Source organism: Neoarius graeffei, chromosome 19, assembly GCF_027579695.1.
Source record: "Neoarius graeffei isolate fNeoGra1 chromosome 19, fNeoGra1.pri, whole genome shotgun sequence".
NCBI lineage: Eukaryota > Metazoa > Chordata > Actinopteri > Siluriformes > Ariidae > Neoarius > Neoarius graeffei.
Genome location: NC_083587.1, coordinates 4,934,059 through 4,946,301, shown reverse-complemented (window position 1 = coordinate 4,946,301; position 12,243 = coordinate 4,934,059). Strand labels below are relative to the sequence as shown.

The following is a 12,243-nucleotide window of genomic DNA, read 5'->3' as shown; positions in this document are numbered from 1 at the left end:
CCCTCCCTCCTGTGTGTGTGTGTGTGTGAGAGAGAGAGAGCAAGCAGCCCCTCCCTCCTGTGTGTGTGAGTGAGAGAGCGAGCAGCCCCTCCCTCCTGTGTGTGTGTGTGAGTGAGAGAGAGAGAGCAGCCCCTCCCTCCTGTGTGTGTGTATGTGTGTGAGTGAGAGAGAGAGAGTGAGCAGCCCCTCCCTCCTGTGTGTGTGAGTGAGAGAGCGAGCAGTCCCTCCCTCCTGTGTGTGTGAGTGAGAGAGCGAGCAGCCCCTCCCTCCTGTGTGTGTGTGTGTGTGTGAGAGAGAGAGAGCAGCCCCTCCCTCCTGTGTGTGTGAGAGAGAGAGCAGCCCCACCCTCCTGTGTATGTGAGTGAGTGAGAGAGGGAGCAGCCCTCCCTCCTGTGTGTGTGTGAGAGAGAGCGAGCAGCCCCTCGCTCCTGTGTGTGTGTGTGTGTGTGTGAGAGAGCGAGCAGCCCCTCCCTCCTGTGTGTGTGAGTGAGAGAGCGAGCAGCCCCTCCCTCCTGTGTGTGTGTATGTGTGTGAGAGAGAGAGAGCAGCCCCTCCCTCCTGTGTGTGTGAGAGAGAGAGCAGCCCCACCCTCCTGTGTATGTGAGTGAGTGAGAGAGGGAGCAGCCCTCCCTCCTGTGTGTGTGTGAGAGAGAGCGAGCAGCCCCTCGCTCCTGTGTGTGTGTGTGTGTGTGTGAGAGAGCGAGCAGCCCCTCCCTCCTGTGTGTGTGAGTGAGAGAGAGAGCAGCCCCTCCCTCCTGTGTGTGTGTATGTGTGTGAGTGAGAGAGAGAGAGCGAGCAGCCCCTCCCTCCTGTGTGTGTGTGAGTGAGAGAGCGAGCAGCCCCTCCCTCCTGTGTGTGTGTGAGTGAGAGAGCGAGCAGCCCCTCCCTCCTGTGTGTGTGTGAGTGAGAGAGCGAGCAGCCCCTCCCTCCTGTGTGTGTGTGTGTGTGTGAGAGAGAGAGAGCAGCCCCTCCCTCCTGTGTGTGTGAGAGAGAGAGCAGCCCCACCCTCCTGTGTATGTGAGTGAGTGAGAGAGGGAGCAGCCCTCCCTCCTGTGTGTGTGTGAGAGAGAGCGAGCAGCCCCTCGCTCCTGTGTGTGTGTGTGTGTGTGTGAGAGAGCGAGCAGCCCCTCCCTCCTGTGTGTGTGTGTGTGAGAGAGAGAGCGAGCAAGCAGCCCCTCCCTCCTCTGTGTGTGTGAGTGAGAGAGAGAGAGCAAGCAGCCCCTCCCTCCTGTGTGTGTGAGAGAGCAAGCAGCCCCTCCCTCCTGTGTGTGTGTGAGAGAGAGCAAGCGGCCCCTCCCTCCTGTGTGTGTGTGTGTGTGTTTGTGTGTGTGTGAGAGAGAGAGAGAGAGAGAGAGAGAGAGAGAGAGAGCGAGCAGCCCCTCCCTCCTGTGTGTGTGTGTGTGTGAGTGAGAGAGCAAGCAGCCCCTCCCTCCTGTGTGTGTGTGTGTGTGTGTGAGAGAGAGAGAAGCCCCTCCCTCCTGTGTATGTGAGTGAGTGAGGGAGCAGCCCTCCCTCCTGTGTGTGTGTGTGTGAGAGAGCGAGCAGCCCCTCCCTCCTGTGTGTGTGTGTGATAGAGAGCAAGCAGCCCCTCCCTCCTGTGTGTGTGTGTGTGTGTGTGTGTGTGAGTGAGCAAACAGCCCCTCACTCCTGTGTGTGTGTGAGTGAGAAAGAGAGCGAGCAGCCCCTCCCTCCTCTGTGTGTGTGTGTGTGTGTGTGTGTGAGAGAGAGCGAGCAGCCCCTCCCTCCTGTGTGTGTGTGTGTGTGTGTGTGAGAGAGAGAGAGAGCGAGCAGCCCCTCCCTCCTGTGTGTGTGTGTGAGTGAGAGAGCGAGCAGCCCCTCCCTCCTGTGTGTGTGTGTGTGTGTGTGTGTGTGTGTGTGTGTGAGAGAGAGAGCGAGCAGCCCCTCCCTCCTGTGTGTGTGTGTGAGTGAGAGAGCGAGCAGCCCCTCCCTCCTGTGTGTGTGTGTGTGTGTGTGTGTGAGAGAGCGAGCAGCCCCTCCCTCCTGTGTGTGTGTGTGAGTGAGAGAGCGAGCAGCCCCTCCCTCCTGTGTGTGTGTGTGTGTGTGTGTGTGTGAGAGAGAGCGAGCAGCCCCTCCCTCCTGTGTGTGTGTGTGTGTGTGTGTGTGTGTGAGAGAGTGAGAGAGAGAGATCGAGCAGCCCCTCCCTCCTGTGTGTGTGTGAGTGAGAGAGCGAGCAGCCCCTCCCTCCTGTGTGTGTGTGTGTGTGAGTGAGAGAGAGAGAGCGAACAGCCCCTCCCTCCTGTGTGTGTGTGAGTGAGAGAGCGAGCAGCCCCTCCCTCCTGTGTGTGTGTGTGTGTGTGAGTGAGAGAGAGAGCAAGCAGCCCCTCCCTCCTGTGTGTGTGTGTGTGTGTGTGTGTGTGTGTGTGTGTGTGTGTGAGAGAGAGAGCGAGCAGCCCCTCCCTCCTGTGTGTGTGTGAGTGAGAGAGCGAGCAGCCCCTCCCTCCTGTGTGTGTGTGTGTGTGAGTGAGAGAGAGAGAGCGAGCAGCCCCTCCCTCCTGTGTGTGTGTGTGTGAGTGAGAGAGCGAGCAGCCCCTCCCTCCTGTGTGTGTGTGTGTGAGTGAGAGAGCGAGCAGCCCCTCCCTCCTGTGTGTGTGTGAGTGAGAGAGCGAGCAGCCCCTCCCTCCTGTGTGTGTGTGTGTGTGTGTGAGAGAGAGAGAGCAGCCCCTCCCTCCTGTGTGTGTGAGAGAGAGAGCAGCCCCTCCCTCCTGTTTATGTGAGTGAGTGAGTGAGAGAGGGAGCAGCCCTCCCTCCTGTGTGTGTGTGAGAGAGAGCGAGCAGCCCCTCCCTCCTGTGTGTGTGTGTGTGTGTGTGTGTGTGAGAGAGCGAGCAGCCCCTCCCTCCTGTGTGTGTGTGTGAGAGAGAGAGAGCGAGCAGCCCCTCCCTCCTGTGTGTGTGTGAGTGAGAGAGAGAGCAAGCAGCCCCTCCCTCCTGTGTGTGTGAGAGAGCAAGCAGCCCCTCCCTCCTGTGTGTGTGTGAGAGAGAGCAAGCAGCCCCTCCCTCCTGTGTGTGTGAGATGTGTGAGAGAGCGAGCAGCCCCTCCCTCCTGTGTGTGTGTGTGAGAGAGCAAGCAGCCCGTCCCTCCTGTGTTTGTGTGTGTGTGTGTGTGTGTGTGAGAGAGAGCGAGCAGCCCCTCCCTCCTGTGTGTGTGTGAGTGAGAAAGAGAGCGAGCAGCCCCTCCCTCCTCTGTGTGTGTGTGTGTGTGTGTGTGTGTGTGAGAGAGAGAGCGAGCAGCCCCTCCCTCCTGTGTGTGTGTGTGTGTGTGTGTGTGAGTGAGAGAGAGAGCAAGCAGCCCCTCCCTCCTGTGTGTGTGTGAGTGAGAAAGAGAGCGAGCAGCCCCTCCCTCCTCTGTGTGTGTGTGTGTGTGTGTGTGTGTGTGTGAGAGAGAGAGAGAGCAAGCAGCCCCTCCCTCCTGTGTGTGTGTGAGTGAGAAAGAGAGCGAGCAGCCCCTCCCTCCTCTGTGTGTGTGTGTGTGTGTGTGTGAGAGAGAGCGAGCAGCCCCTCCCTCCTGTGTGTGTGTGTGTGAGAGAGAGAGAGCGAGCAGCCCCTCCCTCCTGTGTGTGTGTGAGTGAGAGAGAGAGCAAGCAGCCCCTCCCTCCTGTGTGTGTGTGAGAGAGCAAGCAGCCCCTCCCTCCTGTGTGTGTGTGAGAGAGAGCAAGCAGCCTCTCACTCCTGTGTGTGTGTGAGTGAGCAAGCAGCCCCTCACTCCTCTGTGTGTGTGTGTGTGTATGTATGTGTGAGAGAGAGAGAGAGAGAGAGCGAGAGAGAGAGAGCGAGCAGCCCCTCCCTCCTGTGTGTGTGAGATGTGTGAGAGAGCGAGCAGCCCCTCCCTCCTGTGTGTGTGTGTGAGAGAGCAAGCAGCCCGTCCCTCCTGTGTGTGTGTGTGTGTGTGTGTGTGAGAGAGAGCGAGCAGCCCCTCCCTCCTGTGTGTGTGTGTGTGTGTGTGTGTGAGAGAGAGAGAGCAAGCAGCCCCTCCCTCCTGTGTGTGTGTGAGTGAGAAAGAGAGCGAGCAGCCCCTCCCTCCTCTGTGTGTGTGTGTGTGTGTGTGTGTGTGAGAGAGAGCGAGCAGCCCCTCCCTCCTGTGTGTGTGTGTGTGTGTGAGTGAGAGAGAGAGAGCGAGCAGCCCCTCCCTCCTGTGTGTGTGTGAGTGAGAGAGCGAGCAGCCCCTCCCTCCTGTGTGTGTGTGTGTGTGAGAGAGAGAGAGAGCGAGCAGCCCCTCCCTCCTGTGTGTGTGTGAGTGAGAGAGCGAGCAGCCCCTCCCTCCTGTGTGTGTGAGTGAGAGAGAGAGCAAGCAGCCCCTCCCTCCTGTGTGTGTGTGTGTGTGAGAGAGAGCGAGCAGCCCCTCCCTCCTGTGTGTGTGTGAGTGAGAGAGCGAGCAGCCCCTCCCTCCTGTGTGTGTGTGTGTGTGTGTGAGAGAGAGAGAGCAGCCCCTCCCTCCTGTGTGTGTGTATGTGTGTGAGTGAGAGAGAGCGAGCAGCCCCTCCCTCCTGTGTGTGTGTGAGTGAGAGAGCGAGCAGCCCCTCCCTCCTGTGTGTGTGTGTGTGTGAGTGAGAGAGAGAGCAAGCAGCCCCTCCCTCCTGTGTGTGTGTGTGTGAGAGAGAGAGAGCAGCCCCTCCCTCCTGTGTGTGTGAGAGAGAGAGCAGCCCCTCCCTCCTGTTTATGTGAGTGAGTGAGAGAGGGAGCAGCCCTCCCTCCTGTGTGTGTGTGAGAGAGAGCGAGCAGCCCCTCCCTCCTGTGTGTGTGTGTGTGTGTGTGTGTGTGTGAGAGAGCGAGCAGCCCCTCCCTCCTGTGTGTGTGTGTGAGAGAGAGAGAGCGAGCAGCCCCTCCCTCCTGTGTGTGTGTGAGTGAGAGAGAGAGCAAGCAGCCCCTCCCTCCTGTGTGTGTGTGAGAGAGCAAGCAGCCCCTCCCTCCTGTGTGTGTGTGAGAGAGAGCAAGCAGCCCCTCCCTCCTGTGTGTGTGTGTGTGAGAGAGAGAGAGCGAGCAGCCCCTCCCTCCTGTGTGTGTGTGTGTGTGTGTGTGTGTGTGAGTGAGTGAGAGAGAGCAGCCCCTCCCTCCTGTGTGTGTGTGTGTGTGTGTGTGTGTGTGTGTGAGTGAGTGAGAGAGCAAGCAGCCCCTCCCTCCTGTGTGTGTGTGTGTGTGTGTGAGAGAGAGAGAGAGCAGCCCCTCCCTCCTGTGTGTGTGTGTGTGTGTGAGAGAGCGAGCAGCCCCTCCCTCCTGTGTGTGTGTGTGTGTGAGAGAGCGAGCAGCCCCTCCCTCCTGTGTGTGTGTGTGTGTGTGTGTGAGAGAGAGAGCAGCCCCTCTCTCCTCTGTGTGTGTGTGTGTGTGTGTGTGTGTGTGTGTGTGTGAGAGCGAGCAGCCCCTCCCTCCTCTCTGTGTGTGTGTGTGTGTGTGTGTGTGTGAGAGAGAGAGAGAGAGAGCGAGCAGCCCCTCTCTCCTCTCTCTGTGTGTGTGTGTGTGTGTGTGTGAGAGAGAGAGAGAGAGAGAGAGAGCGAGCAGCCCCTCACTCCTGTGTGTGTGAGAGAGTGAGTGAGAGAGAGAGAGCAGCCCCTCCCCCACCCGCGCGCTGCGAGCAGAGACACAGAGAGGCTGTGACACAGAGTGGTAGCTGACACAGAGTGTTTTTACACCTTGCTGGGGCAATACATAGAGCATACACGTGTGAAATTATTGACGAAACAAAACATGGGTCAGTTTAGGAGCACTGAGAAAAAACGCAGCTTTGACGATCCCAAAATCATGTTGTCTGAGATCGCGATTTTCGGTCGAAAACGATAGATCGTTCAGCCCTACTGCACCCTCTTTCAATCCAGGCTTATAGCCAATGCTCCTCAACAGATCAGAGGTTTCGTACGAGTCTTCAGTAAAATGTGCAGAGCAGAGGAGAGGCCACTGAGTAGGCGCCCAATGTGCCCATGAACTTCTCGCAAAACGCCTCCAAATCTTTGCAGTTTGAACATTCTTCGGCCATGAATGTAACGTAAATCCAGCTTCTGTCATACTGCTGCACCACCCAGCAACATATCTATGTGGCATGGCAATAAATTAGCTCAAAATGGAGGATCGGAGTTGCAGTCAGCTCTGTGTTTTAGTATAGCGGAAATGGTGACGAGACTGATAGACTTCCTCAGGGCTCGACATTAACGGTTGTCCGCTTGTCCGGGACAAGTGATGCTTTATGTCGGACAAGTTCATCGTCTCAGTTACTTGTCCGATCAGACAAGTGCCAAAATACGCCGATATTCGGGTTACATATCAAATTTGTCAGTTTATTCACACGATTTCCGAAGCATCTCACTCGACATATTGTTTTGATGAATCGCCGGATGTTTCTCTTCAGAAAGAGCGATGCGCGCATGCGCAATATTCCGCTCGCGAAACCGGCCAATACCGCTTCATGTATTTGAGCTGAAAAGTAAACGGTCGCTTACCAGACCCTCCAGGATTTCGCGATGTTGCGATTTGCAACTTCAACGCAAATTCAACCAATCCCCGTGAATTCAGGGTGGTGTTGCAATTATATCCAATCACCGCAACTTTCCCGCAAATTTGACCAATTGTTGGCATCGTCTTGAGGTGACGTCGACAAACTACCTTCCGCCTTACTTCCGTGTTTCTGTTCAAGAGAAGCAGCATGCGTGAGTCAGTGTTTATATAGGCTTAAATTTTGTTACTGAAAGTGTGTGATGTTTCCAGTGAAGGACTGTGTGCACTTTACGTTATTTTTGTACTTAATACAAGAAATTAATGGATGCCAACATTTTTGCCAAAATGGTATTTTATTTTCCAGTGTTTAGGCAGCTTCAGCGTCATACTGTGAGATTCTGTTCAAATTGTTTTTTTCTTCTATGAAGCCTGAGCCATTTATTTTATTAGTTTATAATTATTGTTTAATTTAGTCTTCAGGAGAGACTGCCTGCACACAGTACTAGTATTAATAGTTTTTTCTTATATGAAAGCTGAGGCATTTATATTATATTTTAAGGTAACTTCATGCTGTGCTGTGAGGTTCTATGCACTTTAACTTTTGAACCAACAGGTGCATTTGGATAAGTAAAGCCTATTTTTCTGCATTTTTGTAGTCCTGGTAATCTTTTATATTGGTAAAGATGTTTATAGGACCATTTCTCAGTGTCTTTGTTTTTTTTAATCAATAGTTTTTCAGTAATAACTTAATATTTAACATATCACTTAATTTTAATCACAAAAAGAGAAAATCGCAACAATTCCTTGCAACTTTCACTTCCTCCCGCAATGTAATCGCAACAAAAACCTAAAAAACACCAAAACTTTGATCGCAACCATTAAATACCATGCAGGAGCCATAATGAATAATTAGAGAACAACAACTAATCAGTGGAGGATATATAATCAAAGTTAATAATTTAAAATTGAAAATATACTGTATAATTTTAATTTTCTGGTTTTCAATTTCTCATAAATAAATTAATGATTGATGGAGTCCAATTTCTTTTCTGCAGTGAATAGATTGTGGTAAAGTAATTCTGGTGAAATTAGTTTATTACAAATAGTTTTTGTGGGTTTTTTTTTTTTTTTCAAATTTTTCTTCGGACAAGTCAACTTCACATTCGGACAAGTAAATTTCCTTTCAACTTGCCCGACAGGACAAGTGGTTTCAAAAGTTAATGTAGAGCCCTGCTTCCTGTTGTGACGTTACGGATGTCAAGGTCATTCACTCAGACCACTACCTATATAAATCACTTTAATTGTAAAAATTACTTTATTACATTTATTGTTAACGCTTAAAACTATTCCTGTCCCATTCTTGAGGTCTCAAGGCATTTTTTAAACAAAAATGAGGCCATGGCTCTGCGTATATGCTTTAACCATTAGGTGGCAACGGGCAAACCTAACAATTTGCCTCTCTCATTCTCTCTCTGTCGAGTTACATGTCACTCCTGAGATACCAGTGATGCTGACCTCTCCTGCTCTTTGGACCTGCCTGATCTATCCTGATGCCCTGCTTCTGGCTGGAGTTCTCATCACTTCACATCTGCAAGGATGACCCCATATGTACAGCCCCTGAGCCATCCTGATGACCTACTTCTAGCTGAGGTTCTCATCACTGTTCTCCTATGCAGGATGGATCCATATGGACAGTTAAAACATACACTTTAGGACTGTAGTTGTCATGACAGCTTTGCACTCAAGTGTCCATCAGTGAACAGTTGATAACGTCAACAAAATAGACTTCATGTTAAAACTCAAATGAATTTCCTGGTTATACAATGGCATTTTTTGACCATATAGGACACACTTTTAGCAGCGAGTTATTTATAATCATGCAATCTGTCATCACCCAAATAAGGAGTTGTTCCCTTTTGACGTTTCTTCCTCATGTCATGTCGGAGTTTTTCCTTGCCACCGTTGCCCCAGGTTAGCTCATTAGGGATACATTTATTAAGTCAAGTTTATTTGTATAGTGCTTTTAACAAGACATTGTTGCAAAGCAGCTTTACAGAATTTTAATGACTTTAAACATGAGCTAATTTTATCCCTAATAAGCACGCCTGTTGCGACAGTGGCAAGGAAAAACTCCCTCAGATGACATGAAGAAACCTCGAGAGGAACCAGACTCAAAAGGGAAACCATCCTCAGTTGGGTGATAACAGACAACGTGATAACAGTTTTCACATGAAGTCTGTTTCGTTGATGTTATAAACTCATTGATAGGAGTGCAAAACTGTTCATGACAACTGCAGTCCTAAAGTTAGCAAGTCAACTGTAGTCCTCAGCCATAAAAGCATTAGTATAAGTGTCCAGAATATCTTCCAAGTGTGACTTTCAACTGTCTGTATGGAGCCATCCTCTACAGGAGCGATGTGATGAGACTCCAACCAGACATAGGACATCAGGATGGATCAGGTAGGTCCAAGAGGCAGAAGAGAAGAGGTCAGCATCTCAATCTCAGGATTGACATGTAACTCAGAAGAACAGACAGAATGGAGGGGAGAGAAAGAGAAAGAAAACACAGGTTGTTAGGTACACCCAATGACACCTGATGAGTAGGAACAGTATACATTTTGCGCTGAGTGCACGCAGGGGCAATACTAACTATGACAGCATAACTAAAAGGGGAGAGCCAGAAGGTAACACAGGCATAAGGGTGCCCGGGGACATAAAGCAGCAGCCACTTCACCGCCAACAAACTCGAGTGAGGAAGTGAGTGGGGGACTGACAGCATCCAAACATCCCAGTTTACCAAAACACCATGTCTGAGGACCCTCCAGATCTACACCTTTACCTCAAACACCATTAACAAAAGGCTTGACTAAACATATGTTTTCAGCCGAGACTTTAAACACTGAGACTGGGTCTGATTCCTGAACACTACTCGGAAGGCTGTTCCATAACTGTGGGGCTTTGTAAGAAAAGGCTCCGACCCCTGATGTAGCTCTGCCCTCTGATGTAGCAGAGCCTTTTCTTACAAAGCCCCACAGTTATGGAACAGCCTTCCAAGTGTGAAATGTGAAGTTCACTATAATGAGGTACCAGCAGATAGTCTGCACCTTTTGATCCAAGTAGATGTGGCGGGTCATAAAGGACCAGAAGTTCGCTCAGGTACTGTGGTGCGAGACTATTCAGTGCTTTAAAGGTCAATAGTAGCATTTTATAATCAACACAAAATTTGATTGGGAGCCAATGCAGTGTGGATAAAACGGGGTGATGTGGTCGTATCTTCTAGTTCTAGTAAGGACTCTTGCTGCTGCATTTTGAACTAACTGGAGGTTGTATATGCACTTATTGGAATATCCAGACAGTAAGGCAGTACAATAATTCAACCTGGAGGTAACAAAAGCATGAACTAGTTTTTCTGCATCGTGTAGTGACATTAAAATTTCTTATCTTGGCAATATTTCTGAGATGAAAGAAAGCTATCCAGGTAATCATCAATATGAATTTCAAATTAAAGACTGGGGTCAATAATCACCTCGAGGTCTTTTACTGCTGCACATGAAGAAACAAAAAGGCAATACAGAGTTACTGTGTAATCAGAAACCTAATTCTAGCCGCATGTGGTCCGAGTACTAGGACCTTGTCAGAGTTAAAGGGGAACTGAAGTCATTTTTAAACTTGCTTTATTTCTTAATTAACATGTTATTCAATTACGTTTTCGGTTTTATTAACCTTATATCGTGACTGGTATTGGCAGATTATATTACACTTATCAGCCTTTTCGGTTTTTAGAAGAAGAAACCTTTGTCACATGCACACTTCAAGCACAGTGAAATTCATCCTCTGCATTTAACCCATCTGAAGCAGTGAACACACGCGCGCACACACTCAGAGCAGTGGGCAGCCACACCAGAGCGCCCGGGGAGCAGTTAGGGATTCGGTACCTCACTCAAGGGCACCTCAGCCAAAGGCCGCCCCACGTCAACCTAACTGCATGTCTTTGGACTGTGGGGGAAACCAGAGCACCCGGAGGAAACCCACGCAGACACGGGGAGAACATGCAAACTCCGCACAGAAAGGCCCTCGCCAGCCGCTGGGTTCGAACCCAGAACCTTCTTGCTGTGAGGCGACCGTGCTAACCACTACACCACCGTGCCGCCTTAGCCATGTTGAATGTAGTTTGTATGGTCCACGGCAGGCATCACTTACACTATCTGCGCAATCCTCACGAGTCTTCAAACGTGAAGTGTCAGCACCGCCATTTTGAAACTGTTTACACAGTGGCCAGATCGCCATATTCCAATTTAGATTAATTTCGAGATTTGCCAGCTTCATCAGTGATGGAGTGTCAGTCCTGCGCGCTGTGGCGCATGCACCTGAAGGCACGCCTCAGGCTGTGCGCACCGAGTGGACTCCAGCACGCACGCCAAGAATAAGGTGCACCTGAGCTCAGTTAAGGAACTGTGTGTTTGTCTATTTAAGGACTGTGCTGATGCATTTGCATCGCAAAGTATTATGATATGCATTACCAAGCTTTTCTACCTATTGTCTTGATTTCCTGTTTCATGATCCTTGTGCCAGTTTCTCGTTCTTGTCCTCACTTAGCCTTTGATGTACTATTTGCACCTCAACTGACCTTTTTGTCTGTATTCTTGTTTTGATCTAGCCTGTCATGTTGGATTGTTTTTTTTCCTGCACTTTATTAAACTGTATACTTCTGCACATACATCCGCCTCCCTCGCATACATGACACAGAGATTATTCCATATGACTTCGAACCAACTGAGAAGAGTTGGAAAGACAACAGGATAAGGACTAGTCCGTCACACTGGTATTCAGAGGTGGGGACTTGAGGACTTGGACTCGAGTCACTGTTTTCATGACTTGTGACTTGACTTGACAAAACATGAAAATACTTGAGACTTGACTTGGACTTGGAAGTTTAAGACTCGGGACTTGACTTGACACATGATGACTTGAGTGTTATTTTCATCGTGTTTTTATTGTGAAAATAAAATGTAATATGCACATACTTCAGTAATTTTGATTGCACTGCCGTTGCGTTGTCACCGCCTTGTCCATCAGGCACGCTCTCTGCGTGGGCTATATACCACACCCCATGCCACGATGTGTTCACAGATTTCACATCATATCATCATGTCAGCCATCCCAAGAGTAATCACTTTCGGCTTCAAGGGCTACTGCCTAGAAGGTAAACGACGAACGGCGCAGTGCAACGTGACGATTTCTGACAGCCAGACCACGACCTCCAATTTCGTCCGGCATTTGAAGATCCATTCTGCCCAGTAAGTTTATTAATGTGTTGTTATTTGGTGATAGCAGCTAAACTCCTCGTTAGCCAATGTTAGCCACGAGAGTGAGCGGTAGGAGGATTTTAGCCGTTGCAGATGTAGCTAGGGATTCAGTTTATTATTGTGAAATTCTTATGTGAATGCTGGTAAGCAATGTAGTTACGTCAAGTTTAAATATCAGTAGTAGTAAGTTGATTGTGCACTTTGCAGTCGTGATGCTGAATAACATAAGCAGCTTCCTACCCTGTTGTTCTGTTTCAGGGTTAAGCTAATGGTCAGCTTGTGAACATGTACACGTTCATGAGCAGTACAAATTCGTGTGTGTTCGTGTACATTAGCCAGACTGTCCATAGGGCATAGAGGCAGGGGAGTTTATCATAGCCGTTTGAAATAGCAGTGCAGCAACCTGCACATTTTTTTTCGTCACGCTACCCGATCAAAAAAGAAAAAACTCCGTCCCACTGCCCATCATGCACTATTGAAAAAAGCGCCACGATTTGGA

The 12,243-nt window shown here is 50.0% G+C and overlaps 1 protein-coding gene across 2 annotated transcripts in view; it reads right to left on the bottom strand.

The window, feature by feature from the left end:
- LOC132867675 (zinc finger protein 585A-like) overlaps positions 1-12,243 on the bottom strand; it is a 146,303-nt gene that overhangs the window by 101,372 nt on the left and 32,688 nt on the right. The window lies entirely within an intron of this gene.